Here is an 11,748-nt window from a genome sequence, read left to right on the forward strand (position 1 = left end):
AGAGAGAGAGAGAGAGAGAGAGAGAGAGAGAGAGAGAGAGAGAGAGAGAGAGAGAGAGAGAGAGAGAGAGAGAGAGAGAGAGAGAGAGAGAGAGAGAGACATGAGGTGAACATTAGCATATCGAGGAGGAATACAAAAAAGATGGTGTTTTTCCCAGTGGAAATCTTGACAAAGACATCATAGTGAAGAGATATTTTAGGCGCATTTATCTCAATTGCAATATTATCTTGCTTTGATTACTTTCTGCTTTTTGTTCTCTCTGTTCGAGTTTAAAAATATCTTTCCCATTTAGCATGGCCAATCTTGTAAATTTAAAATACAGATATGACTGATATTTGTATCACACTGGCACAATTAAAATATGTGCTCATCTTCACAGAGACTGAGATTTGCTTGCGTTTATCAGACATATTTTCGGACCGTGTGCCTCTGGAAGGTCCAAGCCGCAGTGGCCTTGCCACGGTCAGTCAAAACGAATGCCTTTTCACTATTTCTTAGTAAACATCTATTAACTCATTTACTTCCAGACGTGCAAAAATGTGTTCACTCCAGTGCCAGGATTTTTGTCATTTTCACTCAAATTCCAGGACCCACAGAAGATTGAGTTTTAGGACTACATAAACATTCAATGCAGCCTAAGAAACATTAGACTCTCTCTTCTTTCATCAGAAAAAAAGTTAATTCCTAACTTATATGGGTCTGCAGTTATCTGAACTTGAAATGGGGGTAGCTGTACAAAAGGCAAAAGCTGCTCCCCTTGTGGGAGGGGAAAAACATTCCTAGTCAAAACCGAATTGAGCTTGAAACTGCGTGGTGCCACTGGTGTGTGGTTGTAGGCAATATCAGAGACTGTCACATTAGTGACTGTCTGCCATCTTGAAGGGTGAAGAAGGAGTGCAAGATAGGCTTAATGTCTGCTGTCAACTTCTATTTCCGTCTTAATTTCACAGGCTGTTGACTCAGCCTATTAACTGCTACATGCTGGCCGTCCACCAGCACACGCTACGCATAAGTCTTTCTTATGCGAACATGGCCTTATTTATCTAATGAGCTGTATGTGTGTGTGTGCACGTGTGTGTGTGTGTGTGTGTGTGTGTGTGTGTGTGTGTGTGTGTGTGTGTGTGTGTGTGTGTGTGTGTGTGTGTGTGTGTGTGTGTGTGTGTGTGTGTGTGTGTGTGTGTGTGTGTGCGTGTGTGTGCGTGTGTGTGTGTGGCTCTGTGCGTGTCTTGAGCTCTTAGCACCACAAATGTGCACTTTGCACATTTGATGTCTTGTGTGTTTTTCAAAATCAATTGGCGTCCTCTCAGGGGAATTTTGTAGGATGTGATACAAAAAGTTAACTACTACAATGTGTTTGAGATCGGCACGCACGTCAGTCGCTGTGTGTGACAAAAGCTCTGTGATCACATGTAAAACTCCCTGAAAACATCCAAAACAAAAAAATAACGTGTGTGTGTGTGTGTGTGTGTGTGTGTGTGTGTGTGTGTGTGCGTGTGTGTGTGTGTGTGTGTGTGTGTGCGCGTGTGTGTGTATGGATGGATGGATGTCAGCTAGATAGATAGCTAGATACCTAGCTAGCCAGCTAGATAGCTAGCAAAATAGCTAGCTAGCCAGTTAGATAGTGAGTTAAATAGATAGCTAGCCAGTTAGAATGCTAGCCAGTTAGAATGCTAGCTACCAAGCTAGCTAGCTCGCTATATAACTAGCCAGCTATATAGCTGGACACCTAGAAAGATAGATAGATAGATAGATAGATAGATAGATAGATAGATAGATAGATAGATAGATAGATAGATAGATAGATAGATAGATAGATAGATAGATAGATAGATAGATAGATAGATAGATAGATAGATAGATAGATAGATAGATAGATAGATAGATAGCTCTAGCTAGATAGATAGACAGATAGATCGGATGCAAACTAGGTCCTCATTAACTTAATGTTTCCACAGTTCTTGTGAGGGATGATGGGGTTCATTTCGCTCCCTTTCCCAGAAAATTATGTGACACAAGTTCTCTTCAGCGGGAGCGAGCGCCTTGTCTGCAGTCGTGATTTTCTACTCGGTCAAGCACGCCTCCAGAGAAATAGATGTAGTGGCATGTCCTCCACACAGAGATGAAGGTCACTGCGCTCCTTGGAGAAAGAGGCCATTTGGAGCACAATTGTTTCTGCGCAGCTTAGAGTAAAAGGGAGAAAAGGGTCAGTTGAAGCTATTGGGAATGATGGGGCTACTATCACATATTCCTCCAGGCTCAAGTGAAATATGTGTGAGGCCTTGGAGTGGTGACAGCGTGGCAGGTGTGAAGGCTCATCCAGCAGCAGTGTTGTATGCCGAGTTATGGGAAAATATTACAGGGCTTAAAATAATGTTTCTCTACTGCAGCAGCACCAGATAGCACAACTTTTCTCTGGCTTTTTGACTCTGGACTCCATTTGATTAATTAAAGGGAGCCAGGAAAACTCTTCATACGGCCCTCCACACAGAGTCAAACTTTTAAATTCACACATAGCAGAGATCTATATTTTGTTAATAGACAAATGCCAGATAGCAATCTGAGAATGAATGAACACATTAGAAAATTTTATATTACAGTAAAGTCTCGTTATATCGATATCGGATATATCGATAGTCCCGGTTATATTGATACTATTTCTATGCACGCACGGAGAAAATTACATGCAAACAGGGTCGGATATATCGATAGTCCCGGTTATATCGATATTTTTTCGGACTCCCTTGAATATCGATATAACGAGACTTTACTGTAATTATGTAAAAAAAAAAAAGAAATCAATAAATAAATGAATGAATAAATAAAGGCAATATTTAGATTGTGGATAACATATTGTAAATTGTGGTACCATATTTGAATCAGCACATTCCTATTCTTTATGTGCGGCGCCATCTTGGGCGTGGGCTGTCGGCCTCATTTTGTCCCAAAGATGAAACCATTTTTCTGCCTCATTCCTCATTCTCAGTCTGATTCGTCCAAACGTGGTTATTGTCAAACTGCAATATTATTGGATCTAACAGAGATGATGATAGTTTTGACAAGGGCAGTGACGGAATCAGTACTGTCATCACGGAGTCATTGAACCTTCAATCTTTGGTAGGTTGGTTAGGTAGGTAGGTAGGTAGGTAGGTAGGTAGGTAGGTAGGTAGGTAGGTAGGTAGGTAGGGGGGGATATTTTTTGTCAAGGAAATATGTTGAAGAAACAATTATTGAAATTGTTAAAGTGCTATATCAATCAATATGTATTGTATTGTATTGTAAATTGTAAACTCATGTCAGAGAGGAGCTAAGCTTCACATGACGAGTTAACCAAGGCTACAGAAACATGCACATACACTGTACAGGAAGAAGACTCATGTTTTTCCAACTCAATTAATTTATTTTAATGTATTATAATAACATGTGCTTGAAATGATACAAATGTACCTTGAAAGTGAAAACAAATGTCTTGTGAGGATTGATAGCAAAAGTATAATATGTAAAGCGTTGGCTTATTGCAATATACCACTTTGGGTTGACCTATCAGAGTAGAAGTCTGGCACAACCACCTCTGTCCATTAGGGATATAGGGCCAGGGTTACCAGCACAACTTTAGTTCACTGTTGAAGCTTTTCGGATGAGGAGCAAAATGTCCGACACCTTCAAAGAAGTACAGATGACCGCTGAAGAAATCTTTTTCCCGATGAACCACTCCTGTACGACTGAGAGCCTACACAGACTTAAAGGACAACCGACGCCTCCGGACAAGTTGTGTCCATAATTTGTAAAATCACTTCAAATGACTTCTACTGAGCGTATTTTATAGAGATTCCACGACATATAGCTAGCTATATTTTACGTGCTGAATATTCAGGAAGTCTTGTATTCGAGTTGATGACGACGCCTGACAAGACGTCACGTCTGGAACGCCCCTGACCGAGAATGCGACACACAATGCATTTTGGGTACTTTGTTTGGTCTGAAAACTGCATGTTGATCCGTGTTGATGGCGAAATTAGAAGGAAAACACATAAATAACGCAATGGTGAATCGTTGTGTGTTGCACTATGACTACTATTTGATTCTAGTTGACACACATTCCCAGCAGACAAATCAGCCCATTTTCAACGGAGCTTGGGCGCCATCGTGTGCATTTTCTGGGACACTACATTGGTGGCCTGACGGCTCAAATTGATACGCAAGTACAGTGAGACCTCAACTTACGAACTTAATTGGTTCCCAGACAGAGTGTGTAAGGCGAAAAGTGTGTATCTCAAAAAAAATTCCCATAGGAAACCATTAAAATGGGAATAATCCGTTCCCGGGTTTCCATAAAATGTACTTTTCAACTAAATAAGCCTTAAAACTACACACAACATACCTTATTCTATGTATAATAAATGTGCTATTGTATTGTAATGAAAGAAATACACTGCATTGTATCATAAAGTCACTTTATTTACATTTGTGATGGTCATTTATGGCTTGATGGAATGGCGTTGGAGGTCAAAGGTCAAAGGGAATTGCTGTTTGGAAAGAGAGGCGCATTACATGACGACTGTAATTAAAGAAATATACTGTGCTGTAAAATAAAGTTTTATTTACCTTTTTGATGGTCGTTGATGGCTTATGGAAGGAGAGTCACCTTCCATAAGGACTGTTGGTAACTTAACCTCTGGTGCTGTTCGGTCGTGTGCTTCCGCCGAAGATCACTCCGCCAGCCGTGGTGGGTGTGTATTATGAAAATAGTGCTTATTATAAGGTTTAATTTTCATAAATTTGACGTTTGTAAGACAAAAAGTTTGTAAGTTGAGGTGTTTGTAAGTTGAGGTCTCACTGTACTACTTTAATCGATTGCAAACATTTATGCTTTCCTCTTGAGAACTATTTGAATCATATTCATAACTGGATGAGTAACAAGAAAGCATCTTCTCCGAGTCTGAAGCCATTGTTTTGATTCTAGAGCAAGGCAAAGATGTCCTGGCGTAACGTCGCGAACAAGGGGGCGGGACCTTCTGAAACTTGCAATTTCCTGGAAGTAGTTTTGGGACACTTTAACTCATTTTTATTTGTGTTTTGAATATGACTAAAAATATCAGCCTGCGTGTTTTGGGTATTTTAGATGCTATAAAACGTTTTCTGATGTCAGTTAGGAAACAAAAAAATTGTGTCGTTGTCCTTTAAAGAGTGTATTCTTGTTCCCTAGAATCCCGCTTATTCTAATAATTTGGAGGTTTGAAAAAGAAAGTTCACAAAGCCATTACCCATTGCCGTGTCTCTGAATGGACATCTTTCTCCATAAGCCTCATATTTCATGTCAGGGACGTTGGTTTTCTGGTCAACCTCTGCTGTAAGCCACCACCGTGGCCACTTCCATCCATCATCTCCTGACCTTCAGGACTGCGCCCTGAGCAGGGGCGCAAGTGACTGATGTCACCACGGGCGCCACCTTCCCCACACCAAGGACGCAATCACCCTCCCCACCCTGATATCCATCTGCTATTATCCGAGCCCAGTGTCCACAGATTCACATCAGCGCTGGCGGCTTTAATTATTCACGTCGCTGAATCACGGTCTCATCAGTGAGATAGCGCAGGTCTCTCTCAGATCTTATCTGTATCGCTGTGTGACACTATCTCATCCTTCTTTTATTTACACTGTGGATTAGAATGGTCAAGTTCTGCTACGACAATGCTTAAACGCCCAAAGCGCAGGGCCTGAAGTCTATTAATAACACGGAAGGGAGCTGCTTCTTATTGCTTATTGTATTTCAAGTGAGTGACTTATTAAGTTTAAGCTATTGAGCAAACACACCCGGCAGACACTTGAAAGTGAATATCGTCAAATTAAAATGTCAGCTATGGTTTACCAGAGCGGGCGGCCTGATAGCCGGGTGGTTAGCACACCGGTTTCACAGTGCAGGGGTCGCCGGTTCACGTCCCAGTCCGGCCTCCCTGTGTGGAGTTTGCATGCTCTCCCCGGACCCGCGTGGGTTTTCTCCGGGTCCTCCGGTTTCCTCCCACACTCCAAAAACATGCATGGCAGGCAGATTGTCCCTAGGTGTGAGTGTGAGAGTGACTGTTGTATGTCTTTGTGTGCCCTGCGATTGGCTGGCAACCAATTCAGGGTGTCCCCCGCCTCGTGCCCGAAGACAGCTGAGATAGGCTCCAGCAACCCCCGCGACCCTAATGAGGAATAAGCGGTACGGAAAATGAGATGAGATGAGACAATGCAAACACATATGTAAGTTGTTTTTCGAGAGCATCACATTCAGATTTTTTTACTCTATACAGGTGGAAGGTGTAAGAAGCTCATGCTTCAGCGTAAAGTATTTTTCCTTGCAGACAACATGTGCACTATAATTTGGGAGGAAAGGGCACAGAATAAAAAAATATATACCTGTATTCGTGAAATAATTCATTCATTCATTCATTCATTCATTCATTCATTCATTCATCTTCCGGACTGCTTTATCCTCACAAGTGTCGCAGGGGGTACTGGAGTCTTTCCCAGCCGTCTTTGGACAACTGGCCCAAAGACGGTCGAAATAGGATGAATTGGTTGCCAGCCAATTGCAGCGCACACAGAGACAGACAACCATTCGCACTCACACTGACACCTAGGGACAATTTTGAGTGTTCAATCAGCCTGCCATGTGTGTTTTTGGAATGTGGGAGGAAACTGGATGACCCAGAGAAAACCCAAGCAAAACCTCTTAACTTTGAAGTCGGCACCCTAACCACTCGACGACCGGGCCGCTGGTGAGTTAAATTCCAAAAACAAAATGTAAATTGTAAATTTCTCCACTGCGAGACTAATAAAGGCAAATCCAATCCAAATACAATTACTGTTTAAAAACACACTTGTGAAGATGTGAGTGATATTGAACATAATGAACATAACTGACAATAATAAAAGTGAAAAACTCCAGTTAGATAATAAATGCATGAAAGGTCTGGTTAATTTTGGCATTTCTTACTCACCCCAGGCCGACACTATAAAACCTCCAAACTGGGACTCTGCATTTTATTTCTCAGTGACAGGTCTCGGTCTGATGAGGGGAAGTGTGGCTTGTCTTTTGGTTGCCTGGTGGAGGACAAGAGAAGGGAGATGCGGGGTTTAAAAGGGGGGTTTAGACGCAGGAAGAGCTGCCTGATTGACAGGCCGATGGAGCATAGCTATGGGCGAAGGTGTGGACGTGTTTGGGGAGCTGTCTGCAAAGATAAGCATCGGGAAAATGAGAGGCGAGATGGTAATCTTTCACGGGAATTCGAGGCGATTGTGTTGCAGGTCCAAACCACAGGAGGGATGATGACCTTGTGGGCCTGCATCAGGCCTCCAAATCTGCAGCAGACTTTTCTATAATTGCTCATATTTAACAATCAGTATCTATATCCATCTATCCATCTATCTATCCATCCATCCATCCATCCATCCATCTCTCTTTCTCTATCTATCTTCTTCTTTTCCTTTCGGCTTTATCTATATACATACAGTAAAGTCTCGTTATATCGATATTCAAGGGAGTCCGAAAAAATATCGATATAACCGGGACTATCGATATATCCGAACCTGTTTGCATGTAATTTTCTCCGTGCGTGCATAGAAATAGTATCGATATAACCGGGACTATCGATATATCCGATATCGATATAACGAGACTTTACTGTATATTATTTATTTATTTTTTCTTCCCATTTTCAAACATCTTTTTTCAACGAGCCACTAGATGACGGTAAAGAGACTCTGGAGACGCGGGTTGACGATCCCTGAACTAACCGATCAATAACTGTGCCGCCTGGAAATAAGTATTTTTTGAGTTGGAATATCAAGCTCAACTTTAGAAGCTGCTCTTCTTTGAATATGTGTGTATGTGAGGTGTATATCACAAGGAAGCTCACACACGCTCCATTTCTTTGATGCCCACAGCAAAGCCAGGTCACAAATCCCCAAGAAGCCCGGCTGAGTGTCCACAAATCCTCTCAACTGTGCCCCTTTGCCTATTGGCCGCAAATTTATTTTCCACTGTTCTTTATAATTTCTTTTTCTTTCATGTGACTCAACCAACAACATTTCCCATGTACCGCTAATCTCGGCAAAGTAGACAAGACGAGGATCTGGAGGGACTTGCAATGCACTGACAAAATCCAATTCTAAATTTCAGTCCACTAAATTGTGGATTTGGATTGCACAGTGATGTCAAAACTTGAATTGTGGAGTATCCATTTGTGAAATTTTAACACACGTATTCAGGAAGTCTTGTTTTTGAGTTGGTGACGATTCCAGACGTCACGTCATGGAAGGAACGCCCCTGACCGAGAAAGCGACACACAATGTATCTTGCAGTACTTTGTTTGGCGAAATTAGAAGGAAAACAAATAACGCGATGGTGAATCATTGTGTGTTGCACCAAAACAACTATTTGATATTCTCTGACACAAATTCCCAGCAGATAAATCAGCCCATTTCCAACGAAGGTTGGGCACCATCTTTTGCATTTTCTGGGATACTACATTGCTGTCATTGACGGCTCGAACTGATATGGGAGGACTCCTTTAATCGATTGCAAACATTAATGCTTTCCTCCTCAGAACTATTTGAATCATATTCATAACTGGATGAGTAACGAGAAAGCATCTTCTCCGAATCTGAAGCCATTGTTTTGATTCTCGAGCAAGGCACACCACATTATAAGGCGATACATTAGAGGCTGGGGTGTCAAAGTCATTTTTTGCCGCGCGCCACATTGTAGTTATGGTTTCCTCTCGAGGGCCGTTATGAATTTGGGGAACCCATTAGAATGTTTAAATCCCTTCAAATATTACATATAGAGCACACAGCAAATTAATGAATAACTCGTTTTCAAATCTGAAGTCAAGAATAATGACTTTTATTGTGGTTTACATCCAAAAATATGAAATTTTGGCTCAGATTTTAGCAATCATCATGGAATTTAACAAGTTAGATTTGCTTTCGCGGGCCGAAAAAAAAAATGATGTGGCGGGCCGGATTTGGCCCGCGGGCCTTGACTTTGACACCTGTGCATTAGAGGCTGAGGTTACGTACTATTTCTTCTACAAGGGGAAATGGAATCAGTGGCTACTAACGGTAGTTGCGAGACCTGTTGTAACTCAATATTACTTCATATATAAGGCGCACCTGCGTATAAGTCACAGGGTCATCTTTTGAAAAAAAATCAAGGCATTTATGTGCGCCTTATACACCGGAACACACGGTACTTATTTTCCCACAAGTGTCTGTGTTAATATTTGTATTTCTGCATGTGCACTAGCCAGTTTATCGTGCACCCCGCTTCACGCCCGCTCCACTGAAATAGGCTGTAGCCTGTAAGTGTACCAAAGACTAAGGGCAAGCGCGATCAAAATGGAAATACATGTACTGTATTTTGTTTAGTATAGAGCAACAGCAAGTACCTTGCAGGACATTCATAACAGTCAAAACCATACAGTATTGTACGCCTACTGGATTTTTATTCATATCACTTGTTCTTTCCATACAGCCACAAAAAAAAGCTGTGTTGAATATAATTAGACTGAAGGAGAGTGAAAACAAAAGCTTGTCTGCACACTGTGCTACGAGAATGAAAGCAATGTGGATGTGAGAGAAGCGTCATGCTGACTGAACATGATGCCGTGGCGGGTCTCCAGGGCCATCTGTTGACTATGTCACACTGCAGGAGATTACAATTATCCAAGAGAGAAGGCAACATGTATTGTGAACAGACTCACCCTCAGATCTCATTTTTTTATTCCCTTTGCATTTGATTTGCCTGGAGAGAGAGAGAGAGAGAGTAAGTGGTAGTGAGTGAGGGAGGTGGCAGAGGTTGTCTGTAACTTCATTTCTAATGTCACTTTTAAATATGTTCCCTCTCTTGGATGCAAATCATTGCAATCTGTTTGCAGGGTGTTGCTGGTATTGGCTGCATCAATTCGAAACGTTAAGCCAAAGTAAGAACAGTAATGAAATGAACGAACCAAACTTAAGAATCATGACTCTTGCAGCTCCAAAGCAATGGATTTTCTCTCAAGCAGTGATTGCCAATCATTGTGCTTGGATATTACCTAATTTTACTGAATTGGGTCGAAAATAATTGTGATCATACATCCATCCCACAGTAACAGGCCAAACACTAAAATGCTTTTCCACGAGATAGCAGAAGACAAATAATTAGCCTGTATAACCTCTTATTTTTGTTTTAAGATTAATGTTTGACGGTTTGCCACAAAAGGAAAACATATCGCTCGATAAAAGTCGCGAAATGCCAGGTAGAGTCAATAAGAAATATACTCATACAAAATCATAATAAATTCATCTTAGGCAACTGCTAAAATACAACCTCGCCGTTCTCATGAGCACCTTGAAGCAGTAATTCATGCCTTTGTCACATCTCAGCTCGGTGTATGTAAAGCGCTTTATTTTGGAGACAGCCAATCCTCAATGAAGCGTCTCCAGCTGTTCCAGAATGCTGCTGCTTGCCTCTTGACTGATACTTGATTTGCTTATATCAGTTCGACTGATACTTGTAAGAGGGAGCACATAACTCCTACTCTGGCATCTCTTCACTGGCTCCTTATACATTTTCGACTTCTTTTCAAGATCTTATTATTTATTTGCAAATCTTTAAAAGGCCTCGCTTTTCCTCACCTCTCCGAACTCATCCACCTCTACACAACTTTCCCACGCCTCAGGTCTGCTGACCAGACATTATTAGATGTGCCAAAAAGTAATCGGAGGCTCAGAGGGGATCACGCTTTTTCTGTTTCACTCCCTGATGCTTTCTATCCTAACTTTGTGACTGTTTTATTTCCTGTATATGATACCTGTACATGTTAAGCGCTTTGTTGCAGCTTCAGTTGTTGTTAAATCCCTATATAAATCCATATTTATTGTATTGTATTTTAGAAATCACTAGTTACTGTATGCTTATTAAGAAGTACCTTTAATTTAGGGCTGCACAACGTCCATCCATTTTCGAATCCGCTTATCCCAACCGTCTTCGGGCAGTAGCCCGTGCAATACACTATAGCTTCAGCAATACGTCTGTGTAAGCTCTCAGTCGTACAGGAGTGGTCCATCGATGAAAAGGTTTCTTCAGCCGTCATCTGTACTTCTTTGAAGCTTCAGCACCATCTGCTGGTGAGAAGTCATCTCAGCGTTATTTGAAACGACAAGTCCCTGCCCGGAGCTATTCTGGTGATAGCTGAATAATTATAATAATAGTACATTTTTTTCCCAAGCGTCTTTCAAAACTAACAAGGACACTTTACAGTTCCGAGATAAGAACATTTAAAGAGTTTCATGTTTCTCTTTCTCGTAAGTCGGTTCGTTGTCAGATCTCCCAGGCAAGTGACAATAGATGTATCCCAGGGCTTGATCGTCGCTTGGAGTCGAGCAAGTCGTGCTGTGAAACTCCGTCCAACGCTGTGCGGGTCTCTGCGAGTTGCGTGTGTGTCTGAGTCTGAATCCGAATAGTTCTGCCCCATGATTCCCCCCAATCTCTATGTCTCACTCTGGCGACTTATACACCTTTGGCCTGCGTGGGAATAAGTCAGGCTCACTTAAAAGACATCAAGGACATCATAGGGTTGAAAGGCGCACTTCCGCGTGACGCCACACATTTTTCTCTGCGGGTGAGCACCGGCAGCCATTCGCGCCAGAGTTCACTCAACCCGGAAGTAGAAGTTCTTACTATGTTGCATATAATACTCGAGATTGCTATTACGTCGGGTC

The sequence above is a fragment of the Hippocampus bargibanti genome, linkage group LG02 (genome assembly GCF_051943395.1).
Source record: "Hippocampus bargibanti isolate YZ-2025 linkage group LG02, ASM5194339v1, whole genome shotgun sequence".
NCBI lineage: Eukaryota > Metazoa > Chordata > Actinopteri > Syngnathiformes > Syngnathidae > Hippocampus > Hippocampus bargibanti.